Source organism: Ochotona princeps, chromosome 19, assembly GCF_030435755.1.
Source record: "Ochotona princeps isolate mOchPri1 chromosome 19, mOchPri1.hap1, whole genome shotgun sequence".
Lineage (NCBI taxonomy): Eukaryota > Metazoa > Chordata > Mammalia > Lagomorpha > Ochotonidae > Ochotona > Ochotona princeps.
In genome coordinates, this window is record NC_080850.1 from 31,073,024 (window position 1) to 31,098,746 (window position 25,723).

At 40.3% G+C, this 25,723-nt stretch overlaps 1 long non-coding RNA gene across 2 annotated transcripts; it reads left to right on the top strand.

The window, feature by feature from the left end:
* The first annotated feature begins 20 nt into the window (after positions 1-20).
* LOC131482589 (uncharacterized) lies at positions 21-25,233 on the top strand. Of its 2 annotated transcripts, none has more exons than XR_009247130.1 (3): positions 21-103; positions 1,134-1,260; positions 25,041-25,233. It is a non-coding gene; the product is annotated as an uncharacterized LOC131482589 (long non-coding RNA). The 2 variants fall into 2 exon arrangements; XR_009247131.1 differs by having other exon boundaries at positions 23-107.
* Positions 25,234-25,723: the final 490 nt, after the last annotated feature.

Sequence of the window (25,723 nt, forward strand, 5' to 3'; positions counted from 1 at the left end):
GCGGAATTTGCATGAAGAAGAAAGAGGCTAGACTTTGCTGAGGCTCTAGCCCCAGGAATCCTTGACAGGAAGTGTGGAGTTGCTGCCCAGCCTCCCACGCAGTGTAGGTGAAGCTGGGCCCCTTTGTGGGAATGTGACTAAGGACAAAACCCTGATAAATATTATTTATGTGCCCTTGGCCCCAGAGGAAGAAAATAAAAGGGATGAGTTAATTTTCCTAAAATGCTAGGCAAAGATGAAAAGCAGAGTCGCGAAAACGTCTTCTAATACAGTTTCTTAAATCTTTGGACAATTTGACAAAATTTTGGTGTCAAGCAAAGCTCTTTACTTGCCTTTCCTGATGTCTAGTCTCCATCCTGCAGCATCGCGTAGGCAGAAGTGCCGTGGATCAGCTAATAATTATCTACTACAAAATAAACACGAAAATGTCTTCCCTGTATTTATCATGATTTAGAGATATTCAAACAGTTAACGTGTGCTTTAGGAGTACCGTCCCTGATGTTAAAATTGCCTATATCTTGAAATTTTTTTTGTAAGTACACCACAAGACTTCTAGGCTCACTTTTTTTTTTTTAAAAAGATTTGTTTATTTTTATTGGAAAGGCAGATTTACAGAGAAGGACAGAGAAAGCTCTTCTATCTGTTGGTTCATGCCTCAAGTGGCCGGGAGCTGAGCTGATTCAAAGCCAGGAAATTCTTCTGGGTATCCCATGTGGGTGCAGGGTTCCAAGGCTTTGGACCATCCTCTACTGGATTCCCAGGCCACCAGCAGGGAGCTGGATGGGAAGTAAAGCATCTGGGACATGCACAATCCCATATTGGATTCCATATGGGAAATTGGCACTTGCAAGGCAGGCATTTAGCCACTGAGTCACTGTGCTGGGCCCTAGACTCACTTGTTATAGAACCCTTTCCTAACAAACGTTCCTGGTGAGGATTACAAAGCAAATAGGACTAAAGTGTGATTAAATCCATTTTACAGATGAGGAAATTGAGTTACCCAAATGCAAGTTCTCTCATCAAGGAGTCTGTTGATGGACGGAAAAGATTAGGTCAGTTTATCACTTCTTGAAGTACTAACAACAACAAAAATCTCTCAACTGTTTTCTTTTGGGCGTCTTGTGCTCTCTTAGAGGTGATGCCTAATGGGTGGAAAGACAGGGATTCCAGAAGATTTGCGATTGGAATTTGCTGCTACAAACCATGCTGAAAGAATCCAACTTCCATACTTACAGCAAAAATGTCAATCTGCACTTACAGGTGAGGAAGATGAATGTTGAAATTGTCTTAGATGGAATAGGTCATTTTCTTTGAGTTGCCTTTTTGTTAACCTCATCTTTAGGTGGCAGCACTACTATATAAATGTCTTTAAAACTACAGTTTCTGCAACTTGGTATTCTAAAAGAGTATTTTGCCCTCAATTCTTCCAACTGCATTGTAGAAGTTAGAAGTTGGTGAGAAGATGAAATCATAGCTGAGAATTAGAATACTTAGAAATCTATTGGCGGGGGCGGGGGGGGACAAGAAAAGCTGTCCAAGACATTAATAAAAGACATGACACTGCTGAGGGACCACCATGTATTTTCTTGCTCCCCCACCAAAGAAATCATTTTTAGGTGTTTTAGAAACAAATAACATCTTATTTTTCTAATTTAAAAGAATGTTAGTCAATACACCATAATTGCATTTAATAATGGAGAACAATCTGACATTTTGTTCCAATTTTAGTATATGTGCTGACAAAGTCTGCACTAATCTGACATTTTGATACGTATAAAACATGGAATGATCAGATCAAGATCATGCATTTACTGATTACCTCAGACGTTTGTTTTTTCAGGGGAGCATTTAAAAATCTTTTGTAACTGTTCAGGAATAATCAGTTGTTGTGAAGCAAAGTTATTCTGTGATGTAGAACATCAGAAATTATTCCTCCCCTCAACTGCATGGCTGTTCCCGTTAATTTTACTCTCTCTGGCCTCCTTTACCACACCCTGGCCAGGGGTCCTGACCATCACTGTCTCTGCTTTGCTGAGCACACCATTTGGACTGACCTACCGATCGATCGATCTGTCTTCCTTCATTCCTTCCTTCCTTCCTCTTTCTTTCTTTCTCTCTCTCTCTTTCTTTCTTTCTTTCTTTCTTTCTTTCTTTCTTTCTTTCTTTCTTTCTTTCTTTCTTTCTTTCTTTCTTTTCCTTCCCTCCTTCCTTCCTTCCTTCCTTCTTTCCTTCCTTCCTTCCTTCTTTCTTTCTCTATTTATTTATTTTTATTGCAAAGGCAGATATACAGAGAGACGGAGAAACCAAGAGAAAGATCTTCCGTCTGCTGGTTTATTTCCCAAGTGGCCAAAATGGCCAGAGTTGAGTTGATCAGAAGCCACGAGCCAGGAGCCTCTTCTGGGTTTCCCACATGGGTGCAGGGTTCCAAGGTTTTAGGCTGTCCTCGACTGCTTTCCCAGGCCGCAGGCAGGGAGCCAGAAGGAAAGCGGAGCAGCTGGGATACAAATAGTGCACATATGGGATCCCAGAGAGTGCAAGGCAAGGACTTTGGTCACTAGGCTACCGTGCAGGGCCCAGCATTTGGACTTTCTAAGTGAATGACCACGAACAGTGATTGTCAGCTTGTTTTCTCTCACTTAACAGATTATTCTTTGGTTCTATCCACGTTGCTGCAAATGACAGAATTTCATTCCTTTTTATGTTTGAATAATATTTCTTTGTGTGGATATACCACATTTTCTTTATCTTTTCCACCCAACCAAGTTGATTATCTTGTGAGTAGTGCTACTGTAAATGTGCAAGTGCCAAGGTTTCCTTGATAACACTGATTTCATTTCCTTTGGATGTATTACCCAGCAGTGGAATTGAATACTAGCCCCTATGAAAGTTCTGGTTGTACATTTTAGAGTAATCACCATATTGTTCTCCATTATGGTTTTATTTGCATTTCCACTAATACTCTATATCCTTACTAACAGGGTTGTGTGTGTGTGTGTGTGTCTTTTTGATAGCAGCTATACTAATTTCATGAGAAGCTGTCTCACCATGGTTTTTATTTGAATTTTCCCTGATGTGGAACTTTTTTTCATACATGTTTTGGCCCTTTGTATAATTTATCTTTTTTAAAAAAGGATTATTTATTTTTATTGGAAGGGCAGATCAGATATACAGAGAAAAGGAGAGACAAAGAGGACGATCTTTCATCCGCTGGTTCACTTCCCCAGTGGCTACAACGGCTGGAGTTGAGCTGATCCAAAGCCAGGAACCTAGAGCTTCTACTGGGTCTCCCATGCAGGTGCAGGATCTCAAGGCTTTGGTCCACCCACTATTGCTTTCTCAGGCTGCAAGCAGGGAATTGGATGAGAAATGGAACAGCTGGGACACAAACATGAGAGCTTGCAAGGTGAGCATTTTGCCACTGAGCTGTTTTGCCAGGCCTCCTTTGTATGACTTGTTTTGAGAAATTTGTGTTTAGGTCATTACCCATTTTTTAGAATGGGATCATTTGTTGTTTTTTTTTGTTGTTGAATTGCTTGAGCTCCTTATGTATTCTGGATATTAATCCCTTGTCAGAGGGTAGTTTACAAATATTTTCTCCTATTCTGCAAGTTACCTCTTTATTATTTTGATTATTTTCTTTGTTGTGCAGAAGCCTTTTAGTCTGATGTAATTAATCAACTTTTGCTTTATAAATACAATCTTTAAACCTTATCTCATGTGGCTAAATTTCTCAGTCCTGAATATTTATCAAAAATTTTCAAGTTTAACTTTGATAATGAGATCATTTCTGGAACTCTAACTGCAGTTTTAAATTCAGGTGAATTTTCTTTTTGTTGGAAAGTATCCGGTTTAAAAAGATCCTCTATTGTTGTTGTTGTTAAGATTTTCAAAATTTATTTATTTATTTGGAAACCAGAGTTATAAAGAAAAGGAGAGAAAGAGAAAGGTCTTTTATACACTGCTGGTTTACTCCTCAAGTGGCCACAATAGATGGAGCTGAGCTCATCAGAAGCCAGGAATTTTTCCTGGTCTCCTATGTGGGTACAGGGTTTCCAAAGCTTTGGGCCATTCTCTACTGGTTTCTTAGGCCACCAGCAGGGAGCTGGATGGAAAGTAAAGCAGCCAGGACCCATATGAAAGATCCCAGCACATTCAAGGCCAAGATTTAGCCACTGAGCCATCACTCTAGGTCAAGGACTTTATTGCTGACCTTGTTGAAGAGAACTCTTCTTGCCTGTTTCTTGGTTTTTAAAAAATTGTTTATGTACAAAGTAGACTATCATCTGTTCAACTTCGTCAAGTGAGAAACCAAATCAGATTTGAAGTGGTAGCATTTTACAGATACTTCTATGTTTCATTTCTGTCATATTTTGAAGTTAATCATTAGTGATATATGGGAATTATTTGTATAGGCTTTAAAAAAAGATTTATTTATTTTCAGGGAAAAGTAGATCTATAGAGAGGAAGAGAGACAGAAAGATTTCCTATCCACTGGTTCACTCCCCAAATGGCTATAACGCCTAGAGCTGAGCTGAGCTGAAGCCAGAGTTTGCTTTATGTCTCCCACATGATTGCAGGGTCCCATAGACTTGGGCCATCTTCTGCTACTTTCCCAGGCCACAAGAAGGGATCTGGAAAGGAAGTGGAACAACTGGGATACAAACTGTTGCCCATATAGGATGCCATTCTTGGAGGTGAAGGATGAGCCAGTTGAGCCATTGCACTGGCACCCATGTGTAAGTGTTTTCTAAGTATGACTTGGTCATAATTAATTTTGTGCACGTATGTTAGTTCTCCCTATGCTCCTTTATCCAAGTAAATGAGGGAAATTGAATTTAGTGCATTTCAAAATAGGCTACATTAGATTTTCTTTGTAGATAAAACCACCATGGAATATAGCGATATGACAGGAGTGAGAAATCAAATTTTTTCTGGTTAGAAGATAAAGTGTTAATAAAGTCTTAAAAAATTTTTTTTTGAACAGGAGTTTCCATCTTTCTTAAGTCAAGCTTGAGGAGGAGTCTCCAGCAAATTGGTAGAACTCAGACTCAGCAGCATTCTGTTAAGATTTTCAAGCTCTCAAGTGCCAGCAAATCATGCAGCCTGGGGCCTTTGCTCCAAACTTCTGCCAACTCCATCTTGGCAGTAAAACATTCTGTTGAACAAAGTTTGCACGTGTTTAGGGTGTGAAGTGGTTTCCTGGCATTTCTTTGGTTTCACTGCAGTTTAGGGACCTGAAGACCAGGGTCAGAGGGTGGGACATGTAGAAATCATATGTGCCTTGAAACAGTTAATGCTACTGATCTTGACTTTTTGCGGAATGGAGGGTAACATTTTCTTTGTTGGTGTGGGAGTTCTTGAAGTGGATCTTTGAGTTTACTCCTTCAGTGTTACTCTTGAGCCAATTCTCAAAAGCAGGGATGCAGGGCCCCCTTTCTATCAAGGTTGTAGAGCTAAGGAAAACTATTCTTCCCCCTCTATTTACAACACCATGGACATACGAGGAAACACACGAGATAGTGACATGAAACTTACAGCAAGGAGACCAGAAATTGCTTAAACATGTTCTCAATTGTCAAATTCTATGTGTCCACAAGCCTCTGCTTTTTGAGGGGAATAATCTGACTTTATCTTTTTGACTATCCTCCTCACGTCTGGGAGTCACTGGTTAATGGCACCTGGCCCGGGTATGTATACTCATTTATCTTTTTCTAGGAATTCCTCCTAATGTTGAAAACATATGGTTTCTATTTCCATTATTTTAAAGGTAATATTAATAGAAAATCTTCTGGGATGACAGTTTGAAAGTCATTAAAATGCTGTTGGATCTAACCCTAATCAACTGTGTAAACATTATCAAAAATGAAATAAAATAAATGCTGTTGGACCATTCCACCTCCCCCTTCATCTAGTTTAAAAGTAATAGAAAGAAAAAATAATAGAAAAGTGAAATTAACAAAAGTTGAAGTGATACTGTCTGATGTTTACTGTCATGGATGAACTGTCAGTTTTAAGTACAAGTGTGGAAACTTGAAAATGTTAACTCTTTCTTGATAGTTTTGTCCAGAGGATGGCCTAAATTCCTTTTATTTTTATTTATTTATTTTTTGCACATTTTCATGTTTCTGTCCTCCCTTTTGAAGGTAATTCAAGTGTCAGATGTAACACGAGATATGATTAGAGAGGAGAGGAATACTGGAACTTTCCAAAAAGTACATATCACTATTGAAAGGACTATTGTACTTTATTACACATTCTGTGACCCCAAAACTTTGTAGGCTTATTTTACAGCATCAACTTGTTGCCATTTTATTACCTGGATCAAGGAGAAAGACATGCATGCCAGTGAAGGCTCCCAAATTCCATGCCCTGTGAGGCTAATCTACACCATTCTTTTTTTTTTAATTTATTCATTAGTTACATTCTTTCTAGGAATTTGAACTAAGTGAAATCTTTGTTTATTTATTTGAAGATTTATTTATTTATTTGAAATACAGGCAGAGAAAGAGAGAGATTCCCCTATTCACTGTTTTGCTGTCCGAATAGCTGCAATGGCCCAGGACTGGGCTAGGTCAAAGCCAGGAATGAGGAACTCCAACCAGGTCTCCCACATGGATATCAGAGACCCATGCACTTGGGCCATCATGAACTGCTTTCCAAGGGCATGTTTGCAGGGAGCAGGATCCGAAGCAGTACAAGTGGGACTCAGATTAGTGCTGTAATACAGGATGACAGTATCGCAAACAGTGGCTTAATCCACTGCAAGGCAGTTCCAGACTCCAAAATGAAGTCCTCAATCTCAGAGTTTCTAATCTGTGTATGTACTTCAGATAATAAAGCACAGATAATAGAATGCTAAGTGATAAGTGCTAAAAAACAAAAAACAGAAGATAGTTTCCGTGTGATTGCATGTAAATAAGCGTGCAATACCTCACATATGGTACTTTAAAGATCAACAAAGCCTCTCAGGAGGTAGCACTTGTACAGACATCTGAAACAGAAACAGAAATATTTGGGGAGATGTAGCAGGTATGGTGAATAACTGCAACCATAAAGTCACCCAGTTAACATCCTCTATGGTAATTATATGTATGTGTATATATATACATATTTTTTTCCCTTGAAGCTAAAGATCATTAGGTTTTATGGATAACCATCAAATTTTCATAAATTTTTATATACTAACATTATTCTGTATTTTCCATGATAATTCTATTATTCAACAAAGTAAGATTTATGACTCTATAAATGCAACTTCATAATACCTAACACCTACATAAAAATTATTTTCTTAATTCATTTGGCAAAATATGATTGAAATAGCCATGAGTCTATTTTAAGTCATTATTTATTCCATTCTGTACCAATTCCTATATTTTATTATAGAAATATTAATGTGTTTTATTAACAATTAATGTCCATGACACCCCATGTTAAATAAAATTTGCAAAGTGCATTATATTCCGAAAAGTTGCAAAAGCAGTTTTAAATTTAGAGAGGCATTTGAGTCAAAGGATTCTGTATGTAGGCTTGTAGGCCCTTTGAAGATTTCTTCTTTTTTTTAAAAAATGATTTATTTATTTTTATTAGAAACACAGATACGCAGAGAGGAAGATCTTCTGTCTGCTGATTCACTCTCCTTGTGGCTGCAATGGCTGGAGCTGAGCTGAGCTAATCTGCAAGCCAGGAGCTTCTTTCGGGTCTCCTGCTCAGGTGCAGAGTCCCAGAGCTTTGGACCGTCCTTGACTGCTTTTCCAGGTCATGAGCAGGGAGCAGGATGGGAAGTGGGGCTGCCAGTACATGAACTGGCACCCATATGGGATCCTGGCACATGCAAGTCAAGGACTTTAGCCACTAGGCCATGGCACTGGACCCAAAGATTTCTTTTTTATTTTCTGTTTAAATATCATTACTTACATTAATCCTTAGACATCTTTTAAAATATTGATTTATTTGAAGGAGAGAAAAAAAGATAGAGACAAAAAAGTACGGAGATCTTCTATACACTGTTTCATTAACCAAATGACCACAATGGCCGGGGCTGGACCAGGCCAAAGTCCAGCCTGGGTTACGTCTGGGTCTCTCACAGGAATGGAAGGTGTCCAAGTACTTGGACAAGCCTCCATTGTTTTCTTAAGCATATCATCAGGGAGCCGGATTGTGAGCCAAAAAGGCTGGAATTAGAACCTATGGAACGTAGGCCTTGCAGGCAAAGCTTAGCTTGATGTGCCACAATACTAGCCCCTAGATATCTTTTTTTTTCAAGATTTATTTTATTTTTATTACAAAGTCAGATATACAGAGAAGAGGAGAGTCAAAGAGAAAGATCTTCTGTCCAATGACCCCAAGTGACTACAATGGCTGGTGCTATGCCGATCCGAAGCCAGGAGCCAGGAACTTCCTCCACGTCTCCCACACAGATGCAGAGTCCCAAGGTTTGGGCTGTCCTTGACTGCTTTCCCACACCACAAGCAGGGAGCTGGATGGGAAGCGGAGCTGCCGGGATTAGAACCAGCGCCCATATGGGATCCCAGCGTGGGCAAGCGAGGACTTTAGCCGCTAGGCCATGCCACCTTGCCCTCTAGATATCTTTTATTCTAAGTAAAATAGTGTTTGTGTAGTGCTGTATGTACCTGAGGCTGTGTAAGCACTGTCTCTAGCATCTCCTAATGTCTTCACAGGAACTTTAGAAGTAAATTCTATTATTCCCATTTTTCTGATGAGACAACAGTTTCACAGCAAAATGAAGAAACTTGTGAAGATCATCTGTAGTTACTACATTTGGGGCATTAGGAATAGAAGATAGTCTTTTTCTTAGTTTATACTCTCTGCCACTAACTCCCTCTCCCTCCTCTTCCTCTTGGAACCTGCCCTCCTCCTTCCTTACTTCTTGAGTGTTTTTATTTGTTGTACAATTTACTTTGGACAAGTTCTAAGTACCAATCCTTTTCAAGAGCTTGATTGTTCCTCTACTCTGAAATATCAGAAATCAAATTTTTTGTTCAATAACCCTTTTCATTTAATTTGATCCTGCTATAATTATAGCAATTTCTGATACCAGTCAAAATGGGAGATTTGGGATCCAGCGCGATAGCACAACAACTAAAGTCCTTGCCTTGAATGCGTCGCGATCCCATATGGGTGCAGGTTCTAATCCTGGCTGTCCCACTTCCCGTCCAGTTATCTGCTTGTGGCCTGGGAATGCAGTTGAGGACGGCCCAAAGCTTTGGGACCCTGCACCTGTGTTGGAGACCCGGAAAAAGTGCCTTGCTCCTGGCTTTGGATTGGCTCAGCTCCAGCTGTTGCGGCCACTTGGGGAGTGAACCAGCAGATAGAAGATCTTCCTCTCTGTCTCTCCTCCTCTCTGTATATCTGTCTTTCCAATAAAAATAAATAAACTTTAAAAAAGGGAGATTTGCCTGACATTATACTTAGTCTTCTTCATGTTAACTTTGTCTTTCATAGTCTTTTTCTTCCTTTGACTATCCTCTGACCACCTCTCTCATTATTGTGTTTGCTGAGCATAGCACGTGTGAAATAAAGTGTTGCCACCGCTTGGTGTGTTCTCTCACTTACATGAATTGCAAGATTTGAAATCACTTAATTCTAGACATACTAAATGTTCATTTTTTATTTGGAATCATTTTTGTTTGCATTAGTTTGCCCTCAGGTAAGAGCTTTTCTGTAGACAACTAGAGGCTGAGATAATTTCTGTTATTTTTCATCTATTTATTGCTGTATAAAAGCAAAATGGGTTGATTACACATGGAGTCATGAAACTGACCAAAAACTCTATTACTACATAACATAGGTAGGGTTGATTTGAGTGAGTATAATATGTTGAGTCTTCCAAGTATTTATTCTTGATTGTCCCAGAGATCTGTTGTGCGATAAAGTAAATCATATTAGTTGTTCTGTGTGAATATTAATGTATTGTCCTTGAATCCAAAGATGAAGGTTCTGGCATTATGAAGGCAGAATCTTTTGTGTAATATTGGTGGGCTTTTCTGAGCCAAACAGAAAGGAGTTACTGGAGTTGCTCAACAGCTCATGTTTGCTAAGTTTAGGAGTGTAGCTCATGGCTATCAAACTTAGGGGAATTAAATACATCAATTTTGTCTCATTAGCACAATACTGAAGAAGTCTTATTAAGTTGCTGAGGAAGAAAAAATGATGGATAAATGTGCATATGTATTGAGATTGGCTGTATAACATTGAGAATACAATTTTACTATTTGCACTTTACCTCAGTTGTATAAAAGCACACAGAATGAATTAATGATTTCATTTTTTTAAGCTCTTCTGTTTTTCCTACGTTTGGTTAGGGGACTGCCTCTTCTATACAGTGGGGTGGTCCATGTAATCCAATCTCCCAGATTCAAAACTCTGTTTTCAAATTCTGAATTATATGACTGGGAAGCTACTTAATCTCTACAGGTCCCAGTTTCTTCACTTACAAATGCAGATGATAATATATATACTATCAAATAGGTATTCGGGGCTGGCGTGATGGCTCAATTGGCTAATTTTCAGCCTGCAAGCACCAGCATCCCATATAGGCACTGGTTCTGATCCTGACTGCTCCACTTCCCATACATCTCCCTGCTTGTGGCCTGGGAGAGCAGTGGAGGATGACCTAAAGCCTTGGAACCCTGTTCTGCTTCGGGGTACAGTATAGGCTTCTGGCTCCTGACTTTGGATCAACTCAGCTCTGGCTGTAGTTGCCATTTGGGGAGTGAACCAGTGTGTGAAAGATTCTTTTCTCTTTCTTTCTGTCTGTAAAAATCTACCTTTCCAATAAAAATGAATAGATCTTTAAAAAACACTCCAAAAAAAAAACCCCAAATAGGTATATTAAGAGGATTCAATTAGAAAGGAACCTTTAGAAAAGTATTTGGAACATGATAGGCATTCAATAATGTGATCTCTTATACCTTGTGGTGCTGCATTTTTTTGCCCTCTCTCCAAATCCAAGTTATCTTTATTCTCTTTGCCTTTCTCCCATCCCTTCCTCCTCTTCAAGTGTGTGTGTGTGTGTGTTCTCTCTTTTCTGTATTTCAGGTACACAAGGGATAAGATACTTTGTTGTCTGGGTTCACATATGTTACTCTCTGGCCTCAAACTTCCAAATATTCTTCTCTTTTCTTGGTTGGGCCATTTTACTCTTTCTTTGTGTGAATTTTTTCTTAGGGATTCCCTTCAGTAGTATCTCTTCTTTTGATACATTGAATAGTTTTCCTCTGATTTTTAGGATATGAATTCCTTTGAAAGTAGGGCTCTCCAGTTGCTCTTCCCCTCCCTGCAGCCCACTCTATGCGTAACAAGTGTTTGTTGAATAAAGGAATGACTTCCTTTGGACTTGAGATATTTGTTCATTGTCTCCTAGGTGTTCTGCTCTGACTTAAGTTCCTGAACACTATCCTGCTCTCTTTATCTCTGGAAATCATAACTTTACCTGGTGATGCTGAGATTACATCCTGCATCATCACAGTTCATCTACGCCCTGGCAGTAAGAGGTTTAGTTTACTACACATTCCATCAACATTGTTAAGGAAAAAAGTTCTCCATTCTAATTTAACTTAAACCTCATTATCTTATCTCCAGGTAAATTTATAATTGCTTTTAAAATCTATCGGGTAATGTGGGTCAGTGAGTTGCAGCTATGCTTTGCAATACCCACATCCCATGTTGGACTGCAGGTTCAAGTCCTGGCTCATGCACTTCTGATCCATTTCCCAGCTAACGTGCCCTTGGAAGGCATTGGATTATGAATCAATCACTTGTGTTCCGCATGTGGGAGACCTGGATGGAGTTCCTGACACTTGACTTCAGCCTGCCCAACCCTAGCTGTTGAGGTCATTTGGGAAGTGAAACTGTAAGATAGAAAATCTCTCCTTCTCCTTTTGTCGCTCTACCAAATAAGTGAGTAACTAAATACTTATACAATCTGTCAGTGGCTTGGAGAAGGATTCTGTTTTGCAGAAGTTTGCATCATATTTTGTATTTAGGAATAAGGTTATGCCATCTTCAGTTTCTTTACATGTAGAATAAGAATCAACTTTCTTTTTCTTCATTTGGAGATGAGGATGAAGAATTAGGTTAATCTCTTAAAACCTTTTCAGATTTACTTTTTAGTACATACAAAACTATAAATGACACATATGTTTAGTATAAAACTTAATCATGGGGGTTGGGACCCCAGGTCAACATACTGGCATGGTGTTTCTGCAGACCAGACCTGGTGACTCACTTACATGCTTAGCTCCTGGGTGGGTAGAATGGTAGGATCCCAGGCCAGCATGCTGGTGTGGTATGCCGGACTGGTGGACTGGGTCTGGGGACCCAGACATGCGTTTGGTTCTGGATGGGCAGACACAGTTCCAGGCCAGTGCACCACCCCACCAGAAGATGGGACTTGGGAATCCACGTACTTGAAAGTATGGGGGCTGTGGATTGCTCAGGGAAAGGGTTATGGGGTTGTGTGGGAGGGGGCACTGCTGAGGGAGTATGTTAAAGGGGAGGAATGACTTTTGGGGAATTTCCATTAACTAGACCACTGTACTTGCAAATAAGCAAGGAGACAGAAACTGAGTGATTTGGAGGAGGGAAACCAGAGGAACTTTCTGGGTCAGATCAATGTACACACCCATGTAGGAGACCTGAGTTGGGCTGGATAACATTGGCCACTACCCACCAGTGCACATGAAAGTAAGGGCTGGGGCCTGGCATGGTAGCCTGGCGGCTAAAGTCCTCACCTTGTATCCACCAGGATCCCATATGGGCACCAGATCTAATCCCAACAGCCCCGCTTCCCATCCAGCTCCTTGATTGTGGCTTTGGGACCCTGCACCCATGTGGGAGACCCAGAGAAAGCTTCTGGCTCCTGGCTTCAGATCAGCTCAGCTCTGGCTGTTGCAGCCACTTGGGGAGTGAATCATTGAATGGAAGATATTCCTCTCTGTCTCTCCTTCTCTCTGTATATTTGACATTCCAATAAAAAAATTCTGAAAGAAAGGAAAGGAAAGGAAAGGAAAAAGAAAAGAAGAAAAGAAAAGAAAAGAAAAAAAAAGAGAGCTGGGGGTCTGCCAATGAGTGTTGCACCAGAGGATGGGTCATGTTAGGCTGGATCATAACACTAACTGGCACGTGAAAGAATTGGATCTGAGGGCAGATTCTGTAGGGGGTATGTAGGTTCACACTTATAGGACTGCAATACCTGCTGGTTTGCTCAAGAGCTGGGGGTGGTGATGGGCCAAGCTAGGCATGACCTTGGAACTCACCAACACCCATGGGAATTGGGGTTGGTAACAGGTCAGGCTGGTGCAGGCTGTAGCACCTGCAGGCATATCCAAAAATTGTATATGGAGTGGAACTGGCTACAACATCCTTCAGCACACACAAATGCCAAGACTGGGGGTGCCCCCCTCCCCTGTTCTATATATAGAATAAAAGGGAAGAAAAGAAAAATTGAAAACAAATGTTTGTCCTACCTACCTTTCGCCATGCCTTGACCCTCCCCACTTTAATCAGTGGTCATCATGGGCATTTGTCCTTGCCAACTATGTAAGCAACATTAAAAATAAAAAATCCCCCCCAAAACAAAAATCTGATATTGTAATAGACCCTACCCAATCCAAGAACGAGAGCTTTTCCTAGGAGGGTGCATCTGCCCTTGAGTTTCTGCACTGTCTCTTCTCCCTGCCCTTAGGAATAACAACTATCTTTCCTCCACAGTTCTGGTTATCAAGTTTGGTTTCATAATGAACATATATATGCTAAAGCAATATGTTGTTTAATTTGCATGCTATTAAGCTTTGTGGAACTTACTCAATATACTTACATAGTTTTCTGGGATTCATCATTTTCATTGAATATATTTCATCAAATATATTTCTAAATTTATTCATGTTGTAAAACTGGATACTTCATTTTTAGTACTAGGTAACATTCAGTTGTATGAAAATACTAGTTTATTCTTTAATTGCTGGATTGTTTCCAGCCTTTTAAAACTCATTAGTATAAACATTGCAGCTATAAATATTCTTATATGTGCCTCCTAATCACCTTTGCAAGTGTTTCCATCTAGGAATGGGGTGGCTGGCTTTTGGAGGGTGCAGCTATTCAGCTTTGTGAGATAATGGGTACCAAATAGTTTTCCACTCTCCTGCAGTTTGTAAGAATTTTGTGTGCTCTCTGATGCTTGATATTGTTACACATCTTAATTTTTGCCAGTCAGGTGATAATAGAAATTGTACGTATCTATTTTTATATAATGGAAGAGTCAGCTTTATTTAAAGCTTTTAAAATATCCTCTTCCTTTCTATGTTAAGAACTTGCAGCCTCATTTGACATTACTGTTCCTGGGAGTTCTTTGAGAGAAAGCCATTTACTTGTATGATAGTTTTTACCAGGGCTATAAAAACATAGATGGAGTGGAAGCCAGAAACTGGTTTGTTTGAATGTTGCTTTTAAGTTGATCTTGCAAATAAATACCAAATTATGCACACTCTAAATTTAATTGCTAATATCCTACAAGTGGAAATACATGAAAGCACATTTCTTACTATTCTTTACTATCACAAATTAATCTGTTCCTGAGCTTGTACCAATCTTTAGAACTATTTTAAGTAAAATCTCCTTCAATCTGTTGATCTGGAATATTTCCACTGAGCCAAGTTTAGCAAAGCTATCCTTGTGCATTCTTTGGTATTTTAATTGTACCAAAGAGCTTCAGCTCACCCTCTTTTGACATGGTTACATGATGCAACACAAATTAATCTCTCAATGAAATTTCAAAACTCCAAAAGCTCATTGTATTATTGTTATCTGCTAAAATGACCCAAACAGTAACCAGAAAAATAAACTTAAACAGATGGTGCTGTTATATATTGTGCCCTAAAATGTGTGTGTATTTTTTTAAGTTGAAAAGCCATTTTGTATATAAACAGTTTTCACCAATAAGTAAAAACACATGGATGTAGAAAAGAGTTCCAAGAAAATAGTAATATCTCTATTGTAAGAGCTTTTATGGCTACTTATGTTTTTATACTTATTTTTAAAAAAGATTTATTTATTTTTATTACAAAATCAGATATACAGAGAGGAGGAGAGATGGAGAGGAAGATCTTCCGTCCAATATTTCACTCCCCAAGTGAGTGCAACGGCCAATGCTGTGCTGATCTAGAGCCAGGAGGATTAGAACCGGCGCCCATATGGGATCCCAGCGCATTCAAGGCAAGGACTTTAGCTGCTAGGCCACCGCACCGGGCCCTGTTATACTTAAAAACAAGTACTGGTTTGTAAATTGCCTGTTTTTCCCCCTGCTTTTGAGTGAGTGATTTTTGAAGGAACATTCATGTTGTTTTATTTTTCTTTATTATGTTGTTAAGTATAGTATATATCCCAAGGGGGAACTCAGAAAGTGTTAATTGAGTACAAAATTTCTGTACCATTAATATTTTCTGACTGATGAAAAAACTGAAGAAATATTCGTGACCAAAGCATAGGAAAGCTATAATTGCTGGCACCTCAGGTGGAGGTTTAATCTACTATGCCATGGCTCTAGACCTTCAGTGTTCTTTATTTATTTATTTTTCCCAGTGGTGTTTTTTTTAAAAGACAAATGTTAAGCCTCATTTCCTCATTCCAGTAAGTCTGGGAAATCACATCTTGACCAAGTGACATCACATGCTGCCAAAGAAAGATTGACTCCCATCAAAGTGATCTCTATATGGGGACATTTTATTTTTATTTTTATTTTTAAAAGATTTTAAATTTTTATTGAAAAGGATATTTACAGAGATAAGGAGAGACAGAGCAAAAGATCTTCAATCCACTGGTTCACTCCTCAAGTGGCTTCAGGAGCTAGAGCTAAGCAGATCTAGAGCCTGGAACCAAGAGCCAGGAGCTTCCACCAGGACTCCCATGTGGGGTAGGGACCTTTAAAAATATATCATTTTGTTATTTTGTAAGCGGTGATCTAAGGGTGAAGGCTTTCCTTCTTCATTTTTTGAAGATTTACTCATTTATTTGAGAAGGGAGAGAAAGAAGAAGAGGGAGATCAATTTTCCATCTGCTTTTTCACTCCCCAAATGGCTGCAATAGTGGGGGCTGGACCAGGCTGAAGACACAAGTCTAGAACTCCATCTGGACCTTCCCCATGGGCAGCAAGGACAAAAGAACTTGGGTCATTTTCCCCTGCCTTCCCAGGTACATTAGCAAGAAACAAAATCAAAAGCAGAGAAGCCAGGACTCAAGCAAGTGCTCCAATATCAGATATCAGCACTGCAGCTGGTATCTTAGCTCACTGTGTCAGAATGCCAGACACAAAGTTTTTTCTCTAACAAGGAGGTGACATTATCACTTCCTCACTCTAGCCTTACTATAGTAACAAATCTTCAAGCTGGTCTACAATGATTCCTATTTGTAGTATTCACATCCTGGTGTAGTTCTCTTCACATTGTAGGAGGATTATTGTGTATAACTAACAGAATATGGTAAAAGTAACTATATGTCACCTGCAAGTTTAGGTTATTAAAAACTGAAAGACTCAAGGACCACACACCAAATTGGAACCCACACCAGTTCCACAGGGAAACGTATCTGAGGCTGAGAGTCTTAATAAAGAAGATGCAGGACTTTCTTGTATCTAGAAAAGTAAAAGGAAGCAAAACTTGGGATATGTACATAGAAATAAGAAGGAATTTCACTAAAAGTGCAAAACTGAGAGCTCTAGATAATGAGAAATGAAATACCAATGAATACTGCAACATGGCAAAACCTTAAAAACATGCAACCTAAAAGAGACCAGCTACAGATTTCCTGATTCTGTTTACATGTTAATCGCAGAATAAGCAAATACATAGACACAGAAAGTGGGTTGGTAGTTACCTAGGGCTAGAGGGTTGAGAGAATCAAGGGATGATGGTTTAATGTGGTCTATTTTGGAATTAATAAGTTATTCTAATATTGATTGTGGTGATGAATGTTAAACTTTAAATATGTACTAAATCTGCTGAAATTTATACTCTCAGTGGGCAAGTTGTATGACATTTGAATTATATTTCAATAATGTGTGTGTGTATGTGTGTGTGTGTAAACAGTCTTCAACTTTTGTCTCTGGCACTGTCTTTTTTCACTTGTTTAGAAGCTCGGATTTTCAACAAAAGCTAGTGAGGATCTCAAGCTACTTATAACCTTGTAAATGATCTTTATTTATCTGATACATGAAAAGTAGTTAATACAGTTTTGATCTGCTGTTTCCCATTATGAACGCTATTAGCTGTTTTAGCTATATTTTAACATGTTTACAGCCATTTTTTTGGAAAGAGGGCAAAAAATAAAAACAAAAACTTCATATTTAATGACATAATGAAACATCTTCTACCCCAAAGCACATAAAGTAGTGTAGTACGTAAAGGCTAGCAGTTTGTAGAGAAATGATAAGTGACTTAGCAAGACTGAGGAAGGTCAAACAGAGTACCACAGAGGAGGAGAAGAATCTTAAAAAGCCACAGGAACTGGAAGGAATGAGGTGTGTGTGTGAAAAGGAGAACGTCTAAATGTGGTAGATAACTTGAAAGCATGAGGGGCAGGTTTTGTAATATAGCTGATGAGGTCTCCACGGACACCCTGCAGTGGGGTGCTGGGTGGGGTACTGGCTACTATTCCTCTGATACAGCTTTCTGCTAATGCATCCCAAGAGGTGACAGCTGATGGCTCAGGTCCCTGCCACCTACATGGGAGATTCAGAGTTCCAGGCTGCTGACTTGAGTTAGGCCCAACCCTGGCTGTTGGCATTTAGAGAATGAACAAACTGAGAGATGATCTCTCTCCCCCTTTCTGAGTAGACAAAAACAAAGATTTAAAGAACAGAAATATGTATTACTATCAGGTAAAACCCAGATTCTCAACCCACTTTCACTCCAAGTAGTCAGAATCTGTTGTTTGACCTTACAGGAGACAGATGGTGTCTTCTCTGGAGAAATTGAATAGAAAAGGATCTGGACTTGCACATACTGATCTCTCAGGAATTGGGTTGGAAACAAGGCTATGAAGTGAAAATGTGGACATGTGTATGTGCTGTTCCACTGCCATCCTTCATCCTTAATAGATCCTCAAACAAGGGAGTTGCCTGATCATGAGCATGCACACAAGCCTTATCTTTTATAAAGTTAGTTGTCTCAGGTATTTTATTTTCGCAACTAAGAGCTGACTAACACATTTGGCTTCAGAAAGCAAGCTATCACACTGTTGCTGTTCTTAGGCAGGAGACAGAAGGATCCTTCTCTGGACAAACTAAACTGGCACAGAGAAAGCATTTACATAGCCTAGCACTTGGAGAGGTTTCCTAATTGAAGATAAAAAGCCAGCATCATAACATAATAGAAACCACAACATATCCAGAGTATCACCAACTTTTGCTATGTTCATTATCATCATTCTGGTGCTACTAACCACCATTCCTCACTTTCCTACTGCAGCATTTTCCTCTTTGGTCACCCATTTCCACCTTCATCCTTAGGGCTGGTTCTCAACCTTGCAATCAGAAGAATCTTTTTACAGTGATAACCAGATCATGTCTTCTACTCAAAACCTCCCAGTGGCTAAAGGTCTCAATTAGGTCAAAGCCAACTTTGATCTCACAATCTAAAGGCCTTGATGTGATCTGTCACCTCTTCCCACCAACCCTCTAATCCTGTGTTCTTTAAGACTCTATTTTTCAGGACCCAGCATGGTAGCCTAGTGGCTAAAGTCCTTGCCTTGCATGTGCCAGGATCCCATATGGGCACTATTTCATGTCCCGGCAGCCCTGCTTCCCATCCAGGTCCCTGCTTGTGGCTTAGGAAAGCAGTTGGGGATGGCCCAAGGCCTTGGGACCTTGCGCCCATGTGGGAGACCCAGAGGAAGCTCCTGGCTCCTGGCTTCGGATCAGCTTAACTCTGGCCATTGCAGCCACTTGGAGAGTGAATCAGCATATTGCAGATCTTCCTCTCTGTCTCCCCTCTTTTCTGCATATCTAACTTTCCACTAAAAATAAGTAAGTCTTGAAAGAGTGCTGAAAACTAAGGAATATTAAAAAAAAAAACCCCTCTATTTTGCTTCTCGGTTCTAGCCATTTTAGAGAAGTTGCAAATGCTCAGTCATCCCTCACTTCTGGACTTTGCATTTTGATGCCTCTTCCCTCTGTCTTTTCCTTGGCTGGCTCCTAGCCCCATTTAGGTCTTGCTCAAATGCCATGTGAACAGAGAAGCCTTCTCTTATTACCTAGGTTGAATACCATCCTTCCCATCATTCTCTTTCTTGGCCTGTTTTATTTCTCCTTAGTATTGGTCACTACAAGGAATTATATGTTTATTTTCTTAACTAGTTTTTCTTTCCTTTGACTAAAATGTAAGCTCTTGAGGAGAGAGACTTTTCCTATTTGTTGCCTAGTGCTGTACCCCTAGCACCTACCCTATCACATGCTAAATAAATATTTGCTGGACAAGTGAACCAACCACTTATTCAAAAAGAATGATAGTATACTTTTAATCTTTTGATGATCTCATTAATTACTGCAATAAATTTCCTAATGTTAAAGTAGCCTTACATTCCTGATGTGATCCTACTTGAAATAGATAATTCTTTGAAGATGTTGATGAATTTTATCTGCAAGTATTTTAGTTACTATTCTACATCACAGTTCTTAGATAAGCTTGCCAAGTAGCTTTTATTTAGTTGTGGTGCTCTTTCAGATTTTGTTCTATCTCTCTCTATCCTTGGCAGGCCAGATTTGTCTTACCAGCAGAAGGAGTATCCTTTAACTTAAACAGCCAAGATCGTGGGCAGACATTTGGTGCAGTGGTTAAGACGCCACTTGGTGCAACCCATATCAGAGTGACTGAGTTTGGCCCCTTTTCTAATTCTAGCTTCCTGCTAATGTGAATCCTGGGATGCAGCAGTTGATGGCTTTCGTGCTTGGGTCCTTGCCACCCTCCTAGATTGTGCGCCAGGCCTGGCTATTGTGAGCATGTGGGGAGTGAGCCAGCATATTCAAGATCTACCTCTATCTCATCTCTGCTTTACACATACATTAAATAAATCTTGAACCAAGATTGTTGTTTTTTAAAGATTTATTCATTTTTACTGGTAAGTCAGATACACAGAGAGGAAGAGAAACAGAGAGGAAGATCTTTAATCTGATGAAACACTCCCCAAGTGGCTACAACAGCTGGAGCTGAGCTGAGCTGAAACCAGAATCTAGAGGCTTTCTCCAGGTCTCTCACACCTGTGTAGGGTCCCAAGGCTTTGGGCCATCCTCGACTGCTTTCCCAGGTCAGAAGCGGGGAGCTGGATGGGATGTGGGCTGCCAGGATTAGAACTGGAATCTGTATGGGATCCTGGTGCATGCAAGGCGAGGACTTTAGACACTAGGCTACCATGCCGGGCCCCCAAGTTTGTTTTAAACATTAAAGTATGAGACTGGGTTACCTTAACTGATCTTGCCTGTAAAAGATGGTGAGCAAGTCTCTGGATGTTTCTCCCCTTAGGCTCTCTGAACTTCCTATTTTCTTGGTTCTGTAGAAGTAGTTTTTCTAGGATCCTCAAGTTTCCTTCATAAAAATCTTTCTTTGGGATGAGGTTCCTGGGAGACAGGCCTCTTGTTTGGACTTTGGCTCTCTGTTAACAGGATATCGACCATGACTTCACTTTGGATGACCCAGGATGATCCTTGGGAACTTCAGTCCCATCTGCTATACACAGCATGATGGTGTCCTCACTGCATGCTACCACAGATCAGCATGCTTGCTGTCATCTTAAAGGGACCTGGATTTGCTGTACATTTTGTTATTTTGCATTTTGTCATTGTTTTCATCTAACTTTTCTTAGAAACCAAAGTTTTCATTTGTTACTCATCATCTCCCATGAGTTTGAAAACATTGACATGCTTTGTTGAAACTGTGCCAAAAATAATAAAAGTCAGTAGGCCTTCAGCTCAAGGAAATCCCTTAGGGCAAAATGAAAGACATAAAAAACTTTTGACATGTCTTTTGGTTGTTGAGAGGTGATTTCTTTAAAAATGATTTTTTTTTTTAATTTGAAAGGCAGAACATCAGAGAGAGGAGGAGCGGAGGAAGGAAAAGAAGGAAGAGAAAGGAGATAGATAGATAGATAGATAGATAGATAGATAGATAGATAGATAGATAGATAGATAATATCTTCCATTCACTGGTTTACCCCCCAAATGGCTACAACAGCTAAGTTTGAGTTTGGCTGAAACCAGGAGCCAGGAACTCCACGTTAGTAGCAGAGGTTCAATTATGTGAACCATCTTCTGTTGCCTTCCAATGAGGATTAGTAGGAAAATGGATAAGAAGTAGAGTAGCTGGGTCTCAATCCAGTGATGCAATATGGGTTGCCAGCTTTGCAAGTGGAATCTTTTTTTCTTTAAAGATTTATTTTTATTGGAAAGGCGGATATACAGAGAGGAGAGACAGAGAGGAAGATCTTCTGTCCGATGATTCACTCCCCAAGTGGCCACAATGACTGGAGCTGAGCCAATCTGAAGCCAGGAGCTTCCTCCAGGTCTCCCACATGGGTGCAGAGTCCCAAGGTTTTGGGCCGTTCCCAACTGCATTCCCAGGCCACAGGCAGGAAGCTGGATGGGAAGCAGGGCTGCCGGGACATGAAATAGTGCCCATATGGGATCCTGGCGTGCAAGGCGAGGACCTTAACCACTATGCCATCGTGCTGGGCCCTGCAAGTGGCATCTTAACTCACTATGGCACACCTGACCAGCAGAGGGTTCTCCCCCTTTGTGTTTATTCTATTATAGATTACCTACTGTACTATTAGATAAATACAGTAAATATAGAGCCACCTGAGTTCATATCATGACTTACTCTGGCTTTTGGACAAGAATCATAATTGTATTATCCCTTAGAAAAATGAGGATAATAATTATATTTACCTCAGAATTTCTGTGAGACACGAATGATTTAAAAATGTAAAATATTTAGACTAGTGCCTAGAACATTGTAAGTAATCAGTAAATTTTAACTTTTAGCATTATTTTTTAAAGATTTATTTATTTTTATTACAAAGTCAGATATACAGAGAGGAGGAGAGACAGAGAAGAAGATCATCCATCCGATGATTCACTCTCCAAGTGAGCGCAACGGCTGGTGCTGTGCCGATCCGAAGCTGGGAACCAGGAACCTCTTCCGGGTCTCCCACATGGGTGCAGGGCCCCAAGGCTTTGGGCCATCCTCGACTGTTCCCAGGCCACAAGTGGGGAGCTGGATGGGAAGTGGAGCTGCCGGGATTAGAATTGGCCCCCATATGGGATCCTGGCGCGTTCAAGGCGAGGAGTTTAGCTGTTAGGCCACGCCGCCGGGCCCAACTTTTAGCATTATTATTATTGTATTTCTAGATAATTTTTCCTTATGTTCTTTAAGTACCTGATGAATATAGATGGATGAAAGTAGATGAAGGCGGGCCCGGCGGCGTGGTCTAGCGGCTAAAGTCCTCGCCTTGAAAGCCCCGGGATCCCATATGGGCGCCGGTTCTAATCCCGGCAGCTCCACTTCCCATCCAGCTCCCTGCTTGTGGCCTGGGAAAGCAGTTGAGGACGGCCCAATGCTTTGGGACACTGCACCCGCGTGGGAGACCCGGAAGAGGTTCCAGGTTCCCAGCATCGGATCGGCGCGCACCGGCCCGTTGCGGCTCACTTGGGGAGTGAATCATCGGACGGAAGATCTTCCTCTCTGTCTCTCCTCCTCTGTGTATATCTGGCTGTAATAAAATGAATAAATCTTTAAAAAAAAAAAAAAAGAAAGTAGATGAAGGCCATATTTAAATCTCCTTATAACAGGAGTACAAGTATTATCATTTTCCTATTTTTTAAGCAGGGAAATTGATTCACAGAGAAGGGAATTGATTTATTCAACCATGTACAACTGTGAAAGAACCAGTGGTAGTACTAAGTTTTTACTTAGTTTAACCAGCACTTCCCTAAGTTTTCCCTTCTGAGCTTTTAAAAATTGTTTTCACAATGCGGTTATTGATATCATGTGATTGTTGATACACATTGAAAGCATCCATTTTGATTCATGTAATTTTTAGATACAGAATTCTGAAGGCAGTGTGTTTTCAGCTACATTTCATTGGCTATTAAGATAGGAAACTGGCACCACACATACACTGAAAATTTATATTATCTCAAACATACTGTGATGATAGACTCTATTTTAGAAGTTCCATTGCTTGAAGTCTGATAAGCTCTGTTAAACATGGGCTAAGTAAAAGACAGGGTCACACAGCTGAGAAGTTTTAAGTTCTAGCTACAAAGGGATGTCACAGAGGGCCATTGTCTAATCCACAGCCCAGCACACAGGTGTCCAGAGACTTACTTTTGTTTCTACTCCTTTTGTGCTATCCTATCAAAATGAAATTACTCTTGGTGGTAATTTGCTTCTTGGATAATGAAAAAAAATTCACCAAATAACTTGTTTCTCTTATGCTCAACAACTTTTAAAAAAACCTTTTTTTAGTTGCTTCTCAGGGTAAAGTCTCAATACTGAATCTTGGTCCCTTAGGATCTTTAATAAATGACCCCATGGTACCACATTACTTACAATTCTTTCATTCTTTGTGACAGAGAGCCTAATTTAAAATGGCTTAGTATACATGAGAGCTCAGTGGTTCACACAATTGGGAAGTCTGGAGCTGATTAGTCTCAGTCATGCCTTGATCCTGGGCTGGCTTATGTCACTGGGACTTACAAGGGAGCTTTCAAAGTGCATGGAGAAGCCACTTGGCGTAGCAGCTAGGACACCACCTGGAACACCTACAGCCCATACCCAGTTGGTTGGGTTCCAGTCTCTGCTCCACCACAATTCCAGTTTCCTGCTTGGTTACATTCTGGGAGGCAGCATGTGTGGTTCAGGCAATTGGATTTCTGCCACCCATGTGAGAGACCTGGATTGAATACCTGGCTGTTACCTTTATCTGGTCCAGTGCTGGTCACAGGGGGCATCTGGGGAGTGAATCAGCAGACGAGAGCTCTGTCTGTTTACCTCCCTCTCCCTGTCTCTTCCATAAATACTTTCAGAAAGTTCATGGAAAACATCTATTATGAAAAAACTATGAATATTTTTTTAAAAAATTGCACTAATGTAAACTTACCTTTTAATTCCACTCTTCCATGTTCTTTTTGGAGTACTCTCATAGTCCTTCTTTTCTTTCCTCCCATCTGTTTGCTGCTATATCAGACTCATTTCCTGGCATAAATAGCTGACCTCTTAACAGTGCCAGGCTGCTTACAGCATCCTTACTCTAATTCCAGGAGAAGAGGCCATGTGCTTCCCAGTAAACACTTCATTCTATTTTACTCTGTGTTCCTGAACCATCTCTGTAGCTAGTGGAATATGATGATTATTCACAAGGTCTGAGTCACATATTCATTCCTGGGCTATGGTTACAGTCAACTCTACTCAGAGTGCATTTATTCAGAGAAGAGGTAGAGGGTGTTTTGAAAGAGGAAATTGAGTTGAAGGATGCTGAGCAGCAAAAACAATTTGTCTACTAATAAGGCTTTTCAATTTGTTTGTTGCTACTCTCTTGTATAAATCTCTGCTAAATCTAGCCATCTATTTGTTTTTCCCAATGCATCATGCCCATCTCTATCTTTGCTGTGCAGAGACATGGACTCTCCTCCAGCTTCTCACTGAATGCTACTCGTTCTTGGAATTCTCCATGGAGTGACTCTTGCATATGACTCCTTGAGAATTCATTGGCTAAAGCATCCAGAAAAATAAAAGGATGTAAATAAATGACAATGGTATTGTAAGAATGAACTCAAATTTTTTTCTAGTGAGTGTACATATATGAACTAGCATAGAAACTCTGCTACCTTAACTCTTGTGGCTACCAAGACATCCTAGTGTGCTGAAGCACCATGGTTGGGAACTGCTGAGCTTGGCTCTGATGTTGTTGACTTGTACTATATTACTTATAATTTATTTAAATTATTTATTTATTTGTATTCTTTCTGATAGGAAGAGAGCAGAAACAGAGAGAACTCTCAAGTGGCCGTAATGGATGGAGCTGAGCCAATCTGAAGCCAGGAGCCTCCTCTAGTTCTCCAAGATGGGAGCGGGATCCCAAGACTTTGGGCCATCCTCTACTGCTTTCCCAGGCCACAAACAGAAAGCTGGATGGGAAGTGGAGCAGCTGGGACATGAACTGACACCCTTGTGGGATTCTGGCGCATGCAAGGTAAGTATCCACTAGATTACCACGCTGGGCCCTCTCAAGGAACATCTTTACTGCTAGGCCAAATGCCCGCGCGTACTAATTCTGTTTCTAATGTACTAAGCTTACATAGTTTAAAGTATAACATCAAACGTCACACAAAATCACTCTGGTTTTTTTTTTAATTTTAAAGGCAGAGTTACAGAAAAAAGTTAGATAGGAGGAGAGAGAAAGAGGTTGAGAGAGAGAGCGAGAGAGAGAGAGAGAGATTTTCCATTTACTGGTTCACTCCCCATATGGCCAGCCACAGTGGCTGGAGCTGAGCCAGGAGTTTTCTCTATCTCCCACAAGGATGCAGGAGCCTAAGGATGTAAGTCATCTTCGGTAGCTTTGCCATGCTGTAAGCAGGGAGCTGGATTGAAAGTGAAGCAGCTGGGGCTCAAACTGGAGCTCATATGGGATGTTGGTGCTGCAAGAAAATGCTTAG